At 42.0% G+C, this 17,658-nt stretch overlaps 1 protein-coding gene across 2 annotated transcripts in view; it reads left to right on the top strand.

Annotated features, from left to right (window-relative positions):
* The first annotated feature begins 15,572 nt into the window (after positions 1 to 15,572).
* Positions 15,573 to 17,658, top strand: part of gulp1a (GULP PTB domain containing engulfment adaptor 1a) — a 35,327-nt gene continuing 33,241 nt past the window's right edge. For both annotated transcript variants that reach the window (XM_018683196.2, XM_018683187.2), the window contains exon 1: positions 15,573 to 15,664. The gene's annotated coding sequence lies outside the window, so the exon portion shown is untranslated. The remainder of the gene's footprint in view (positions 15,665 to 17,658) is intronic.

Below are 17,658 nucleotides of genomic sequence, written 5' to 3'. Positions count from 1 at the left end.
AGTTATTTTTCCATAAGTCCACATCCACAGGCTGATGCATGTTGTTAGCTTAGGAATAAATTTGTATTCCTACAGCTCTGTGCGTGATCAAGACCCTGTGGCAGCTTATTTGACTCATGGCTTACCCATACTGTAGTCAGAATAAGCCATCCACTCCAGACATGAGAGCTTCACTTCACACTTTCACTTTGCTCAAACATTCAATGAGAAAAAAAAATGCACTGGCTGAAATAAAATACACTTCCAAGTAAGTCACGGAAACCAATTTAAATGGAGGGACTGCTCAAAACATCTGAAGGAAATCTACACATGAGACGTCTGCTCAGTCAAGTGTCCTGAAAGAGTCAGTATACCAGTCTCTTCCAGGATTTCTTACTCAAATAATTATAATTACATTACTTAAGTATTGGAATTTAAAGTTTAAAAACTTCCCATTAAATCCCCCAAAACCTATTCAAGTAAAAACTGAAGACTGTGTCCTCCCTCAGTGTGACTTGGTCAATGTGTGTGATAATCAGGCAACAAGAGAATAAGCATAAGACTGCTGTGTCCAACAAAAGAGTTGCTTTGCTTTTAAGTCGTGTTCCACTGCTGTGCCTCTGTTCTCACCTCCATCTAACAGACAGAAGCTTCATTGTTCTCCCTTTGCTGTGTTGGTGGAACGTTGATAAACTCTGTTGCTGTAATGTGGACCAGACACCTGCTGCTTTTCACATGAGACGCAGAGTTTGACCCACGTGTTGGCACGGCTGATCAGATTTGCAGTACAGAAATGTGAGTGATGGTTTTTAGGGACTGTAGCTGAACATCAGCTCTGATTAGTTTATTTTTCACTGTGTGACGTCCTGATCAGTAAATATCCCCGTAACAAAAAGTATCACCTTTTACGCAAATATCTGAAAAGTTTCTTTATATATTTATCGTCCAACATGTTTCTTTTTCAAATGTCAGTGTCCAGTATTTATGTTGTGTTAGTGCAGCTCTCATCACTGAGGTTAGTGAGCAGCCTGTAACTCCTGATTAGTGTAACCCACGTCAAAATGTGTGTGCATTTTCTGCTCTTTACTTTATCAGCGGACCGTCTTGCATGGTGGGAATGGAAACAGAGATGCAGCCACAGTGAGGTGGTTAGATGAAGAGTTGCAGGTGACAAGCACATAATTCATTTTGTGCAAATTTTATGCTGTGACATTTCTGTTTTATGGAGGAGGAGCTGGCCAAATGGCCTGGGTATCCCAACCATATTTGGCACCAGAGGCCCTGCCTGTATCTCCTGCTTAGTCACATTACTGAAGAGCACTGTGTGCTGCATATTTAAAGCCTCTGGATATCTGCAGTTCATCACAGAAGCTGTTCAGTGTTTGTGGAGCTGACAAACAGCATTTGGAGCTGATGCCTCTGAGCAAATCAGACAGGGGGACAGACCAACACAGTCGCCACTCGTGTTCCAATTTGGCCGCGGCTTTATAACGCGTGTCTTCTTGATCCAGCATCTCCAAAGAAATCAGTGGCACACGACTGTCCAAGGCGTCCCCGGTTAATTCGAGAAGTCATCCCGTCATGAGCGAAAACAGACCGCTTTTTATGGCTCTTTTATTCCTTGATGAGTGCCATTAATTTCAAGGGGCAGGCGTCGGTGCTTTACAGCTGGCATTTTTTATCCACTCGGGACAACATGGCTGCATTATCCTCCTTCTGGTAATGAATTGGCTGGAGTTATGTGTGTTTTATTGGTATTGTTTAGCACTTTAGTTGGGAGGCTGATTTCTCTGTTCATCCTCTGAGTAGACTGCATATCTCGTCCCTCGCAGGCCTCAGTGGCTATTTATGTTTTTCTAGAGTAAATACTTAAACTCCTTGAGTAGGCCACATTATTTATTTTCTTCTACACTATCAGCCTGGATGCTTCCTCCATAAAAATCATTCACATTAAAACTAATTAGATTTATTTGGGCTCATTACAGTGCCACCTCCCTGAGCAAACAGCCAGGATTTCAGTCTTGTCCTGTTACGGTTGTTTGTGCTCAAAGTTTACCACAGCACAAACCTTCTTCATCACTATCATTTAAGTGACTTTCCGACATTATTGTAGCTTTTCTTCTTCAGTCCTGTCACTTAAACATTTTCACCAAACACAATTAGAGTGAGAATAAAAACCACCAGAGTCACTGAGTCCACCCTCTTCACCTCCTCCTCCTGGATGACGACCGGGACAAAGCTCCCTGTCGGTCCTCTCTGTAAAGAATAGTCTCTGATCCGTGGAAATTATTCACTAGAATCATAAATGTCATTCTAGCAATAACTTCCATTTCACCAAAAATACTCTTATTGCCTTTTATTCAAAGCTTTCAGTTCATATTTGAGTACAGACTGGTCGGCAGAGGCGTGTAGAAATGTGATTCATGTAGTGAACAGGGCAGGTTTGATTACTGGATCTAATGGTTCTAATGAAACCCATTATTCAGAAATGTTGTTCTTCACAGTCCATTAAATCATTAAGGCTGTTATGTTGTGTGGTTTAAGGTAACATAAGAGCATTTATTTGGAGTTTTACCTGATATATATATCTCTTCTCGTCCTGTTTTGGTCTCCACCGAGGAGACTATCAGTGTCTCTAGCTGCTAAAAGCTTCACTGTGTTCAGCAGTGAGTTGCTAATTGTGTGTGTCTTTTCCCATTGAAAACATGCTGATGAAACGATGCTGATGAGAGCAGTGAGAGTGAGCCAACACGGTGAAGTTGTGGTCCGTAAAATGTACACAATGAGCTGAGAGAGTCGGCTGATAGTTCTCTGTAGGTTTGTTGCCCTGAGCAAAACGTCCATGTTGTATTCTGAAGCCATGAAGTCTATACTCAACATTAGAAACATATACTGTATTAATATTATACCAGTACAACCAGAAACCAATATGAATATGGATAGCTAAAGTTCAGTTTAGTCCCTGTAACACAATAAAACCACATGACCTCTCATTGCCCTGTTAGTGCAATTAAATGCATAATTTATTAAGCACTAAATAATCCTGATAAACATTTTTATTTATAGATTAAACTAACATGGGTTTTGGCCTGAGAGTGTCACATGAGCCAGTCTTGGTCTGCTCTCTGGACAGAGGACAGTTTAACCCTCGTGTCGGTGCTGCAGACCTGTTTGAATTCCCCTCACATCTCCAGATTTTTAGTAAACAACAAACCCTGTCAAATTTTCTGAGCTGCTTGAAATGGAGATTGTTTTCAGTCTCTTGTCGGTCGTTTCTTTGCTTTATCCAGCTCACCAGCTTGGTTGGTGGTTGCCTGGAACGCTTGTCTGGCAGTTTGGCCAAAAATGAGGCCAGTGAGGAAATCTAGTGTGTAATTGCAGCACTAACAGCAGTCTGGGTTAGCTCTTTGTGCAGGAGCTGAGATACAGACCTGGGAGGGTGACTCCTCAGAGACCGTTGATGCAAGCCTGGCTGGATACTGTGGAGTCTCTGTGGCCCAGTGCCACGGCGCCTAAGATCAGTCTCCAGGAAGGACTATCAAATGAAATTGTTGCTGAATTATATACAGCACTTCCCTCACTCTCATGACTCAAGATGTCATTACTTCCCTCCTGTTAGATTCTGTTCCTGCTCTGTCTTAATCTCAGTCGATACTCAGAGTCAGGTGACTGTGCATCAGCCATAACTGTCTGTCTCCTGGAACCAGGTCAGATCACACTTCCAGGCTGATTCTCCTCACAATCGAATGTGATCTGAGCCCAGAAACACAGAGACGTCATGTTAGGTGACAGTGTCATTTTCATTTATAGAAAGAAGAAGAAGAATATTCTAGAGGAAGCTTGTGGATCAAGTGGAAATGGAAATTCTGTTGTATTAGGTCGATATATTTGACTCTGATAAAGTCAGTTTGTATTTATGTATGGGAAGAAGGAGGGTGATGCTGTTTGCTGCTCTGACGCACTCCGCTCCGGTGCTGAACGTTAGCCAAGTCAGCTAAACTACTTCTGAACCAGACGCTGGTACAACCTCCTCCACTGTTCAGTGTGACTGACTTTCACCTGTCAGCACTTTGAGCAGCCACACAGCAGAGAGGGAGAGAGAGGGAGAGATGATGTGTGGTGCACCAGGATTTTCAGTTTTTAGAGAAAAGAAAATGAATGAACCACAGACACATTGCAAATGAAAATACTGGACATCAAATCTCACTTCATTCACTGCCTGACACACAGAGAACAGGCTGAGAGTCTGGTTCTGTTGGCTCCTGGTTTCATTCTTCACACAGTCATTTACAACACTTATGTGCACAAATGATTGTAACACTATGAATGCCTTTGGGAAGTCTGATAGTCAGCACCATTATCCTCAAATTTCAACCACTGTCTCATCTGTTTTCATGATGAACGGCTTTTCACTGCACCTTTCAGTGTGGCTGTTCAGGACTGAAGAGTATTCACGTTCACCTTCAGACCAGGTCAAATTATACGTCGTAGTTCTGACATCAGGTAACAAATACCTGTTGCTCCTGTGTAAAGGTCTGAAAACAGGGTTGTTGGTGACATCATGCGGCACCTGACAGACATCGATTCACTGTTACTCAGAGTAGCAGCTTTCAGGGAATGACATATTGCCAGCAGTAACAAATGGAGCTCTTGCAGCTTTGTGTTTTTGTAATGGATTGTCATTTACCAGAAGCAGCCTATTCTTTAATCACTTTAGAAAACCCAAAACACTGATTTCAAACCTCCCTTGTCATGAGGAAAATTAGAAGTTAGAAATTTCAGACACTTAGCCGAGGTCTTTTGTCACAGCAGTGTGACCAAAGGAGTGCCAGTACTTGGGGGATGGTCATGCTCTGCAGCCCTGCTCTAAGTGCAAATCTCCTGCATTTGCATCGGTGTATTTTTTGGTAACTTTGCTGACTGTGCTGTTGTCCCTCTGTCAGTCTTTGATGCATTATAGCCTGTGCTAGGATGTGGGCATACCCTCCACACCCATGTTTGTCTTCACTGACAGTTTCTTATTTTAGCTCTGTATTCATATTCCTCCTGTAGTGTACAGTTTACAGGTTTTATTAATGCACCCTCTTGAGATTTCCTGCATGCAAACAATGGGTATTCAGACGTCTGTCATCTTCACAAAGCGCAGGTTTTTTTCATCCTTATCTTGACCTTTAAAAAGCCGATGTCCCAACTTTATCATTCGTTTTCTCGGCGGACCGGGCTCATCTCCTTCCCCTCCCAGGCCTCTTTCTTCTGCCATGCTTTGCTGTTTCACCCCTGATTGTGTCCCCTTCATCTGTCACAGCCCTCTCGCTGTCTGAGAGGAACAGACAGTGATGGATGCTAATCACTTTTCCGGTGTGCCCATCCACCCCACAGCCTATCCAGCGAGCTCAGCCCAGGCTTCCCCCTTCTCGCCCATGAATAAATGAGCTGCTCTCCTCATTTCTAACACCACTGTCACTGTTAGTAATGCACCTGTACTCATTACAGTGGACTCCAGACAGTCATTGCATAGAATGAGTAATACACACTTTAAAATATGAAAAACAAACAAGAAATGCACGTGTATCTGCTTTTTCTAAATCAATAGCTCAAGCGAAAAATGCACATCAGCTTTGTTTTCTCAAGCTTTTTCTCTCTCGTGAAATGAAAAGTGAAGTTGTGCGGGCCTCTAATTTCCTCTGCCATTCACAAAGTGCAGGAGACACTCACAAGTATCGATTATTGATCTTTTTGTGGCCTAAAACCACATATTTACTCAGCTAAAAGACGCTGTGCTGGTTGGGAGAGGTCTCTTGATGAAGCTGCCTCAAAATAACCACTTTGATCTTGGCTGGCCTTATGTTGTGTTTGTTTGCACAGATGGCTTTGTTGTGTTTATTACTCTGGTTTGTTGCTTATGATAATGGCTTGAAATATTTCTGAGCGTCTGATTAAAATTCATGTTGCACAAACTATTAGAACTGACTCCACCTCAGCCCAGTTCAGCATTATCTGTAGATCCTCTGGTTAATAAACACAGTTTCTGATGTGATATCTTTCCTGCATTTTCACTGAATCAAACATATTTTGTCACATAAAAACCACATTCAGTGTTAGCTTTGTTGGATAGCAGGTGAGTGTTTCTCTGCAGACGTTTGGAATTCTGAAATCCATTTTCAGCAACGAGCTGCTGACTTCCTTTATCAGGAGACATTTCAAGCAATTGAATATTGATGGAAGTCACTGACATGGCAGAGTCTGAAAGAGAACACCAGCCCCTAAAGATAACTGATTGCTACAGTCCTCCTGGAACTTGATGGAAATATTTAGAGGCAACTGGATTTTCTTAGTCCTGACGACAAAATAAATTCCCAAGCCCTTAACTTTTTTCACATTATGTTATTTATTATAAAAATGTAATATAAAAATGCTGGGCTGTAGCCGACAGCTATTTTCATTAGTTCTGTTCTAAGGCTCTGCGATACGTCGAAATCATTCGATTATTTTGAGTTTTTGTTTTTGAACAATGTGGAAAAATGACTAAATTGCAAAAACTGAGATCGGTGCTCTCTGTGCTGTCACTCACGCTCCAGTGCCAGCAGTTTTTACAACAGTAATGTGGACAATTACCGTTTCCTTGGAGACCCCTGCACGTCTGAGCTTTGCCAGTCAACAGCAAATTTCACTAATGGCAACCACAGCTACCGAGGATGACGAGATAATACCAAAGACACACACACCACACCTCCATGCTGTGTAAAGTTTAGGAAACTCAGCATTTAGCCAGCCTGTGTGTGAGGCATTTAGGGAACGTGGGTAAATTGTAACTACAGAGAATCACCAGAGTTACACTCTCTCCCCTCTAACCTGCATGAATCATTAGAGCTAAAAGTAGCAGCACAACAAAGCTGTCCCAGCACAGCAGTGTGTGTCTTCCACAGATAAAAAGCAGGACATTTTCACTGCAAATTAGAAAAAAAAGATTTTCTGCAGAGGACAGAACCAGAGGAATGTTCTGGTGAAAAACCGGTGGGAATGATTATTTTTTCAGTTTTTTCCTTTTTGTTTGGATGATAAAGTTCTCCAGCTCCGCCTGAAGAACAAAGAACAATTTCCTGAGCTTTCCCGTGGATGATTTACCCGCCCGATGGGATGCTGAGGGCTGTGGAGTATGCTATCATTGTGTCCCACACATTCAGACAAATGAAGGCCACATTCCCTGGAGCCTGGAGTTGGGGTCAGTTATGACGTATTCGGTTTAAAATGTGGACGATCGAGTCCGTGAACTGTGCCACAGTTACCACGTCTTTGTGCAGGAGCTTTGAGATGGAGCTCATTCAGTGTGGTAATGGCCAGGTTTACTGGCCAGTGAAGGGTATTGACCTGAAACCTGCTCTAGAGGAGGAGAGCTTTGCACTGATTCAGTCAACACTGTCTCTGTGGAAAAGTGCCAGTGTTATCAGTCGTGTTTTATTCCTCAAGGCTGATCCATCCTCACCTCTGAATGACAGGAGATGATTATTATTTATTCATTTACGTGAGTTTAAGGTTTTCTCATCTGTGTCGACCACAGACCCAATGTGACAGTCACAGGTCATGTTGACCTGACGCAGACTTCCTTAGGATTTCTCTCATTATGCTAAGAAATGTTGTGCCTGTACACAGATGTGTTACTCCCTCTGCTGTTGGCAGTGATTGATAAGCACATTTAAAGAGGTGCTCACCTGAAAAGAGGTTACACACGATGTTTAGGACTTGTTTCTGCTCTCTGATCCCGGCCACACTGTGAGACTGTTGTTCTTTCCCTAATGGGCCAGGATTATCTAGACTCTGATGGACACTATAACCCATAATGTATTAGTTGTGTATGTAGTTTATATATGTGCAAGAGATGACAATCTGTTTCCAAGTGGAAGCTTAATAACTCATTCAACTTTGAAAAAGCTATTTTCACTTGGTTTACATGTTGTTGTTGAGCCCTGCAGAGAGTCTGAGTCTCTGTGTAAGAAGCGAGGAATCCTGACCTCTTGACTTGAACCACTAAATCAAGATGAGCTGGGAGAAGTCTGAAGATGTGTTTCGCTTGCTTAGTTACCCTCAAGGCTATTTCCTGTCACAGCTACTCTGTACACTGACAGAGAAGGATAGCCCCTTGGCAGATTGTTTTGGCCACTGGCCCGTACATGCATTGAACTTTAAAGTTGGCACGAGGTCTGTCTTTCCTTTGTATGAGTGGAATCCACTCCAGTCTAGCATGCAGGAAATATACTGACACCAGTCGCAGCAGTTTGAATCACGTCGTTATGTTCTGGAAATTTCATTAAACGTAAGCCCATCCCGTTTAATGCACCACAGCAAACTGCTGCTCCTGTCAGACACTAATCAGAAGGTCAGCGGTTTGATCTCCAGCTGAAGAATCCTTGGGCAGGATGCTGCATATGTTAGATCACTGTATATATATGTAGGACAAGTGCTGCATGAATGTGTGTGAATGGGCTTTGAGTGGTCAACATGACATTTAAATGACGTCCATTCAAAGTGAAACTGGGTCAGCATTGTCCCACCTAGCATTTAGCTTATAATTGACCATTACAGAACGTTTCGGTCCAAGTGGAGAAATTGTAACCGCAGGAGCATTAGAGGAAGAATTGGTAGTCGTTTTGTGATAGAGCACAGAGTGACAGGAAAAATCTAAAAATAATTCCCCAAGCGATTTGTTCCATCACATGAATCACAACCATGTCAGAGAATATCACAAGTGCACGGCCAAGGAAAAATTAGTGGCAGAAAATTACATATTTCAGACAAAGCACTCTATTGCACAAGCAATAATGCTAATGGCGCTCCACAGGCTCAAATGTCCCCCAAATGAGAGGAGATAATGGAAGCCATAAATATATTATTGAAATCTTTTTATATTTTTGAATAATTCAGAATATAATATATATAATATTTGCAGGAAATGTGAAACAGAGCCTGTTTTAATTTTCCATTTAAGCACACACACGCCTGAAGGATCCTGTGAAGTAAATGTCACTCAGAGTTACGGTCAGTGATTTTCTTTTTACTGGTCAGTGTTAGGAATTAAGAAGAGGTACACTGCAAGGACAAAGAATCTTGTGCACAGGTGACTTTAAAAGTAAATAAATCTTTTCAGTAAATGATTTACCAACAATACAAGAGTTGTTCAGCCTCAAGCTTCCCTGCCATTTGTTTGGCTTCCAGAGGCGACAATAAAGATAATGAAAACCGATGATTCCCCATCACCGTGGTTTAGGCCCATCATCCACCACGTTCCTGTCACATTCAAAATCAAAACTGAAGTCAGCCGTCAACTCATCACAGCAGCTCCACTGCTAACAAAGGTCAGCAGACTGAAAAGGTCGCTCTCCCCAGAATAGATTCAGACTCGTTCGGAGTGAAAGGCACCGCCGAGTTTAACCTCGAGAAGAGCCGGTAAATGTAAGAGCGAGTCTTGTGAGTGAATAATGTGAGGGCGTTAAAAATGCAGCTTACCCTCTCTGTGACACTCTGCTGATTCACTCACTGAAGAGTAGTTTCTCCACTTTTCTGACAGGTTTATGGCTCTGAACTGAGTCTTAGGAACTTGTTTTTGATTTCTTGAAGAGAGAATAATGAATATATTTATGCTGCATATATATACACTCGGTTTATGAGGAACACCTAGCTGTATCTAATGCAGCAGTCCTGCAGTAAATCCTCCATTCATGAAGGCTATGGTGTTCAGTTTCAGAGAGGTGTTGGTTCAACTTTATGGTCACTTTGGACGCTGCAGTTTGTGCTGCTGTTGAATTGTGTTGCCTTACAGAAACAAGTGTTTCTATTATTTTGTCTCCCACATTTAGAACAATAAAGGTGGGCTGAATAGCAGAAACAGGAAGACTGGGAGTTGCAGAAAAGTGCTGAAAAAGGCTGTTTTACTTTTACTTTGTTGTGAGTTGAGATGAGACGTTAGCTGCACCGTCAGGAAGCAGGGATGACCAGAGCAGAAACCCTGTGGTGCTGGACTGGCAGCTGAGCCCCAGGAGACTCGGTGGAAATGGAAAGAGTTTGACTTAAAGAGAGACGGAGTCTAACAGGAGGCTAAGTGCTCCATTTTCAGTGCATTTAGAGGAAAATATTGTGTTAACTGCAGTGTGTGTGTGACCATGGCCGAAAGCAGGCGAGGAAAACTTTATTTATGTAGCACTTTTTGTTTCAAGGGAAAAAGCAAAGAGAAGTGCAGAGTGTGCTCGGTGCTAATTAAAACGACCAAATGCAATAAATAAAATAAAAAAAAACACATCCACTGCAAAACAAAATGAATCTGAAGTGCAGTGGAAAGTTTTAAAATGAGTTTTGCTTTTAATTTGCTTTTAAACTACATCAACATCGTCTGATAGTTGAATGAATTCACACCTAATCTCATCGAGTACTCCAGCAGCTAGGACCATGAAAAGTAAAAGTAACATGGGGAGGTTTTTCACACATTATGTCCAGTTTTTAATCAATTCTCTGCTGCACTGATCTGAGACCAGTTTGATCGTCCTTCCTGTTAAAACTGGCCGTGGCTTTCTGAATGATGGTGTCTTTTTTAGACAGAGCAGTAGGGAGGACACTGCAGTCATCATGTTTTCTCTGCATCCACTGAAGATGGTGTCTGGGTGGAAACTTATTGAAAAGGAAATAAAGTCAGTGATTCACCCGTCTGTCACAGGGACCGAGACAAACAACCATTTACACCTGCAGGCAATTTAGAGTCACTAATTAACCTGCATGTCTTTGGACTGTGGGAGGAAGCCGGAGAGAAGCCACGCAGGCAAACTCCACACAGAAAAGCCCCGGGCGAACTGGGGTTTAAACCTGCTGTGGGGCGACAGTGCTAACCACTGCGCCACTGTGCCGCCCCCAGGATGTAGTGCGTGTTAATATATGTCTCTACTGGGAGGTTAAACAAATCTGATGGTGGAATTTCCATCATGGAGGACAACTACAACTCAAAATAAGAGCAAACAATCAGTAACAAACGTGGGCATGTGTTTGTGTAGGAGTTTGTGTTATGGGTGGAGACATGCCTGGGGGTGACATGGATTCACCCCACAGGCTGATCATTATCAACCTGAGCTGTGAGTCACATTTCCCCCGCGTCTGTCGACTGTCACTGTCACTAACATTAAAGCAGTTTCTATTTTTCAGTTAGAACAAGTAAAAAACAACAACAACAAAATGCATATGTTCAGCTGACAAACAACTTTTTGTTGCCGTGTCTGTTGGTAGTCAATGTCAACACTGTGTCAGAGGGAGAAAAGCTTCCTTCAGCTCTGAGTGGAGGTGTTGTTGTCTTTTAAAACCCTGAAACCACACACACACACACACACACACACACACACATGTAGAAATAAATTGTGTATCATGCGTGTTAGCCCGGCTCAGCGCTAGCAGAGATGTGGAGAGCTTCTGTGTTTGTATCAAATGGAGTAGGTGTACTGGTAATGTTTTATCAATAATACAAATCCCCTTGTTGCGTTTGCTTGTCAGCCAACGGGGCCTCGCTGTGCGCACACACCGGGGGGAGAACCTGATTAATTCTGCTCTGCTCGTGTGGAATTACAGTTCAACCTAGCTTGACTGAAGTTGACATGGAATATCAGTTAGCGTTTTAACTGGGTCAGGTTGTACATTAAAGCTGCAGTAAGCTCCCTTTCTTCTAAAGTACACCAAAAGAGACACAGTAGGGTTCTGCTGCATCGAAACTCTGCACTGTGTGTGTGTGTGAGAATATGTGTGTGTGGGTATTGCTGGCAGCCTCTCCAGTCTTCTGAGATGCAGTGTATGGCATGTGCATAAACAGTATTCGCACCTCTTACATATTTCTCAGCTTTTCAATAGACGTATTCAGACCTTATCTTCTTCATTTGATGTCCAACTCAATTTTCTTCCTCCTGGATCTTTCTGTGCAGCGTTGTACTCGACAAGTTTATTCCTGAGATCTGGGGACGAGCGGGAAAATAAGAAAAGGCACCAGAAATCATTTAAAACCACATCACAGAGTCAACATGTATAGTGTGCTTCTGATGCAGGAGTCTGCTCTCAGTCCACATGCTGAATATGTCATATATAATGCATGGATATGAACATCTGGGTGCACACAAATGCTGAAGTCAAGCTGGGGATATCTGGATGCATGAATGAATGAATGATGTCCCAGTTTACCAAAAGAAGTCATCTTGTGGTCAGAGAATTCCTCCAGAAAATTCCTCCAGAGCTGCACTTATTTAAAGCACACATTCATAATCTTTACCCATTGTCATTTAATGCTGTAAGAGCACTAATGTACCATGAAGGATGAGCTATTTAGGAAAGAGTCACAAAGTCTCTGCTTCTTATTTTCAGCAAGCCATATTCTCCAATGAGTGTAGGTCAGAACGCTGCAGGTTTCAAGCTCGTACCTTTTGTACACAAAACCTGACATCTGCCCGGAGCCGGTCGGAGCTCCACGCCTCAGGAAGTCAGATGGGCCAGAGCCAGTATGGTGCTATCTGTACGTCTCCTGTCTCTTATCTACCACTCCCAGCATCTCATGTACTGGATCTGTGCTGCTGCCCACATCATGGTGTTTTATTATCAGGGAAAAGCCCAGAGCAGGAATCACATGCTGAAGCATTTAGAAGTGCTGAACTTTACGAATGAAAATTAATCTTTAATGAAGGAGACAATTCAACAGCAAAATGTGTTTGATACAAAAACTGATTTAAACTGTATTCATTTAACAGTTAAGTCATTGTTTCTATTTAAAACTGCTTTAAACCAGTAGAGAATATTCATGAGCGTGTTTGTCAGTTACATTCTATAAGTTATTATTGTTATATTACTGTTTGTAGTGTTGCTGTCCTTTGAGAACTATGTGTCTGTGAAAGGTCAGCTTTTCTTGGGCTCAGATAAACAGCCATACTAAATACTTTATATAGTCTGAGAAGTAGGAGAATGAAGGAGCACGTCATCCTTCAATGGGCTCAGGAAATCTGGAAAATACAGCAGCAAATCAAATTAAAAAAATCTCCTAATACATGGCTTCACAGGAGAGGAACGGTCTGAAAAATCTATAGCTGCCAGACAAATGTAGTAAAACCAACAGTGTTTTCCTCTGAGATGTAGTGAAGTAAATAGAAATACTCAAGTAAAGAACAAGTACCTTGAAGTAGTGAGTGGATGCACTTAGTTACATTCAACCACCACTTTAAACTATAAACAGCATGAAGAGTATGAGTCTCAGTCCGTTAAGACACAAATATCACTGACTGTCACCGTCAGTGATGTTGTGTTATCAGTCTTTTGTTTAAAAAAAGAATAGATAAAAAATAGAAGCTGCTCTGCTGAAGTTTGTAATATTTTCTCTTTGCCCCTAAATACATCTTACAGCTCACACACACACACACCACACACACACACGTCTATTTTTAGTCACAGGTGTGAGAGAAACACTCACACTGCCGAGCTCTGCCAGAGGTGAGGAAAAGGTCCAAGGTCTTTATGAAACTTAGACAGTTATTATGTGGCAGAGTGTGATGTGATGGAGGACCACGTCCTCCACAGCTCTTAGTGTCTCTTAATGTGAAGGATTTGCTTGGACAATGTTTCATTACTCACTTCACCGGACATGTGTCTAAACCTTATTCTATGAGATGACTTCCACTGTATTGGATTTACTGTATTAGTATTAGACTTGTTGTAATCCCCTGGTTGGATTATAATCCCCTGTGTCTTCTGATGAGTGTGTTACAGGTTTTTTTAGTGGGTGGGCTCTTTATCGACTCAGAGACCTTGGGCTCGGTCGATGTGCTCGAGTCATATTTAATATGGGAGCATATAAAATGACTTGGAATGATGAATGAATCAAGGCTTGTTTCTTTGAGTTTGTTTTGCAGTCGACTTCGTGTCTGGCTGTCAGAAGAGGAGAACGATCCACTAGACCTTCCTCTTTTATTGCAAGTGACCCCCACCACCCCCGCTCCCCTGGACTTTAACCTGCTCCCTGCTCGTACGTCTCACTCTGGATTTTTGGGTGATTTTCCACTAATGATAAGGAACAGGATAAATGAACTCCAGCTGAGTGGTGCTGTGAACTTTGGTTTATTTCTGAGATAATGTTTGCCAGTATGAATAGCATCCTAAACACTTTTCTTTCTCTCTTTTCTTAGTAAGTAAAACCACGTATCTGAAAAATAAACTCATTGCTTAAGGAGATATTGAAATGGCAGTTGTTTATTTATCTACTCCTCTCCATTATTCAGTATAATATATACTGTGGGATGCCGAGAGGCGCCAACTTGAACATGTTCAACACTGAGAGAAATGCCGAAGAAAATCCATTTCATATTATTCCTCAGTCAGAAATAGATAGGAGAGATTTTATCTTGTCAGCTTTGCTTTGGCTGAGGTGGAAATGACAGTGTGGGGCGGGAAAGGATGTGATTCCTGAGGAATATTCATATTAAATAATAAAAGTGGGTTTGGTGTTTTCAGGTTGGAATTAAACAGAGTTGTCAGAGTTTTTCATTTTGCTCTGAACTCCTCTCTCCTCTGTGTGGTTGTTGGACCTCTGCTGGACAACTGCAACTTTTCACTGCTGCTGGTATGAAGACGTTTTCCTTGTTGTCGTTCCTCAGACGCTGTCATGATAACTGTAAAGCTCCTCATTTATCAAGTAAATAAAGAATGTGTCCTTTTTTTAAAGTGCTAATTTGAACACTGGCGTCCTCAGATCTCATAAAGGCCAAACTGCAGTGATGATTTCTGCAGAATCATCTCGCTTCTAACATGTGGGAAGAAAGTTGACGGACTGGACGTCTAATAAAGACAGAGCACATATATCATCTGAGAGCTTGGGTCCAGCTGTCTCACAGCTTTTGATTTCACATTTACCAGAAAGGCACATCATAGATTTTTTTTTTCTCCCAACATTGCGTTTTTGAGAGTGATTGATCAGTGTGTTTGTTTGCTTTCTTTAAACCATGAATAAACACTGACAGCTCACAGATCTCCTCAGCTGACACTCTGCTCTGAGTTTAATAGCTTAAATGAATAAAAATGCTTTATAGTATTGGACAGAAGGTAAAGCTGTTGGTGCTTGAATAAAAAAACATCTCTCATGTGCAACCAGTGGAAAGAGCCGAGTCAGCACCTCAGTCATCCACTGAAATAATAACTGTAATCTAATCTGCTCTCTGATGGTTCTTTCATCTGTTTATTCATATGTATTTATTCAGACCTGCTCTTTGTGTCCCCAGCCATTTCTTCTTTGTGTTGTCTGATCTACACACTTGTGTACTCTTTAATGGCATTGACAGGATTGACAGGGTGTGTGCATCGCTTTGTAACTTCAGGCTCATCCGTCTTCTGCTTGTCAGTCTGAGCTTTGACATAATTCAGCAGAGAAACATCTCAGTTTCCCTCAGATGGTGTAAACACAGAAAAGCAGAAATAGTTTTTCATTATGTGTCTGTGACGTGAAATTAATAACTGTGGTAAAGTGCCTAAGAAGTTGCAGCGTCGCTCGTTCGTGTCTAAAAACTTGATTCCTAATTATTCTTTTCTCGTTCTCTGCCCACAGAACATGCAGCACTAATGAGCACCTGTCAGCGTGTAGATGAGTGAGGCACAACAAAGAAACCTGAACATCACCAGCGAGTCCACAGTAACCGTAAGACTGCCTGTCTGCTGCTTTAAGAAGCTGTGCTATCATTATGTAACGCTATCATTATCAGTGAAGCACTTGTTTGTCGGCCTGATCGCTGAATATCACTGTGATTGCTGAACAGAGGACAGTAAATGGGACACGGTTGCACACACAGACACATGATGAAGCTGTGTGTGTTCTCGTCAGGGTTCCTTTACCCTGTGATCGAACATACGCAGGACCGAGCTGACATTTTGATGTCGTTCTGTTGATCTTAGAAAATGGATTTATAGCGTAGCAGTGACATTTCTGCTTTCTTCTTTTAACGATTCATACAGCACTGGTAAATATTACAGCATAAAATCAGACACGTCTGTTTACACTCAGCCAGTGGTTCCCAAATGAAACCTCCATGTATTCATCTACACACGTTACATATGATGCTGTATTAATATCAGAAGTAAGTAAAATAATACGGGCCTGTTTCAAATCAGATTTCCAGACACATTTTAAAATTAAAATAAACAATGAATAGAAATTAGAAAAGCAGAATTACCTCACTTTTACACACACGGCATCTTGCATTGACACTGCTTTTTCATTTGGCTCTGCTGGTATAAACAGTATCTCTGCAGCATTGCATAGTTGTCCCCCTGTGGATCATGATGTTGGACAGCTACCTTCCCCTGTCCACGACAGCAGAGCAGCTCTGACTTGGAGCTCAGGTTCAGTCATCTCAGACTGTGTTTAGGCCTAAGATGTGTTGGCATTTCTTTGCGGTGACAAATCTTGCCGTCGTCTGCTCTGACAGTCACTATTTCCGCCTGTTGTTCATCTGGAAAAACCTGCCTGCTAAAGGCTGCTGTGTTATTATGTCAACCAGCTGCTGTGAGCTGTCAGTACCACATTCAGCTGTTGTGCTGTTTTAGCACATATTTTAAGTTTATTATAATAGTTTCATTGTTTATCACTAATTTCATCCATCTTGATGCATTTTTTTGATTGCATTGTTTTTAAAGATGATGAACAGATATGTATATGGATAGATATATAAGTTAATAAAAGAAAAACATCACATATCACAGACCCTTTTAGAGCCTAGCTTCCTCACTCTTCATCACCCACTTCATAGCTTTTGTCAGGTAAAAGTCCAGACTAGAGAGTACTGTACGTCCTCTTCAGTTTGAGGCACAGTGAGGACAGAGTGATAGAGAGTGACATGTTGTAAAGCTGAAGCTTCCTTGCATGGAGAATGGCAGTGTTGTAGAGAATGGCAGACACCTTGTTCACCATTTAAAAGAGGACAGTTTGGTCTTTTATCATCACCTCTGCTGCTGTGGACCTCTCGGCCCTTGTCTCCTTCTTACGGGTGTCAGTGAGAGTAAACATGATCTTCTCATATATAATTTGAAAACAGAGCTCACCACACTCTCCAGTGTGATCCATACATTTAAAACAACTGCTGACAGTAAAATATGGCTGTGTGTAAATGACTTTGGCCAGGTTTTATGTCGAAGCTGGGGAATGTCTTATCATGCAGAAACAGGGCTGTAGATTAGAGGTAAATTATTGAGGTAGATTTGGGTCATAAATGGGCCGTTGAAATCCGTCTTTAAGATTTATGAGTGTGTCACATCAGTTAAAACTCCATTTTTATTCTCTGTGAAACCTATCCACAACCCTGAGGCTAATACAGCAAATGTAATGGCTACATGCTATCATTACACAGCATTGTTTTCTGTCTTTTTTTCCTCTCCTACAACATGGAGCTCATTTCACTGGAGGAGTCATGGAGAGTCAGGAGTGGTGTGTTACAGAGAGATTAAAGAAGAGATGATTTGCCCGTGTTGGTTTTGAGAAGGCAGAGGGCGTACTTGTTGCTGTCTGGGATGCAGCGTAAGCATCCGCTCACCACAGCTCTCCATGATGGCCCTTGACGGATCTGCACAATATTTATCTAAACACTTTGGAGGCGCTGCCGTGCCCCCCCAGACCCGCTGTGCTCGGTCAGCTGTTTC

This window comes from Lates calcarifer, linkage group LG1, assembly GCF_001640805.2.
Source record: "Lates calcarifer isolate ASB-BC8 linkage group LG1, TLL_Latcal_v3, whole genome shotgun sequence".
NCBI classification, from domain to species: Eukaryota; Metazoa; Chordata; class Actinopteri; family Centropomidae; genus Lates; species Lates calcarifer.
Note: the sequence above shows the minus strand (reverse complement) of the source record. Positions and strands in the feature narration are given on the sequence as shown.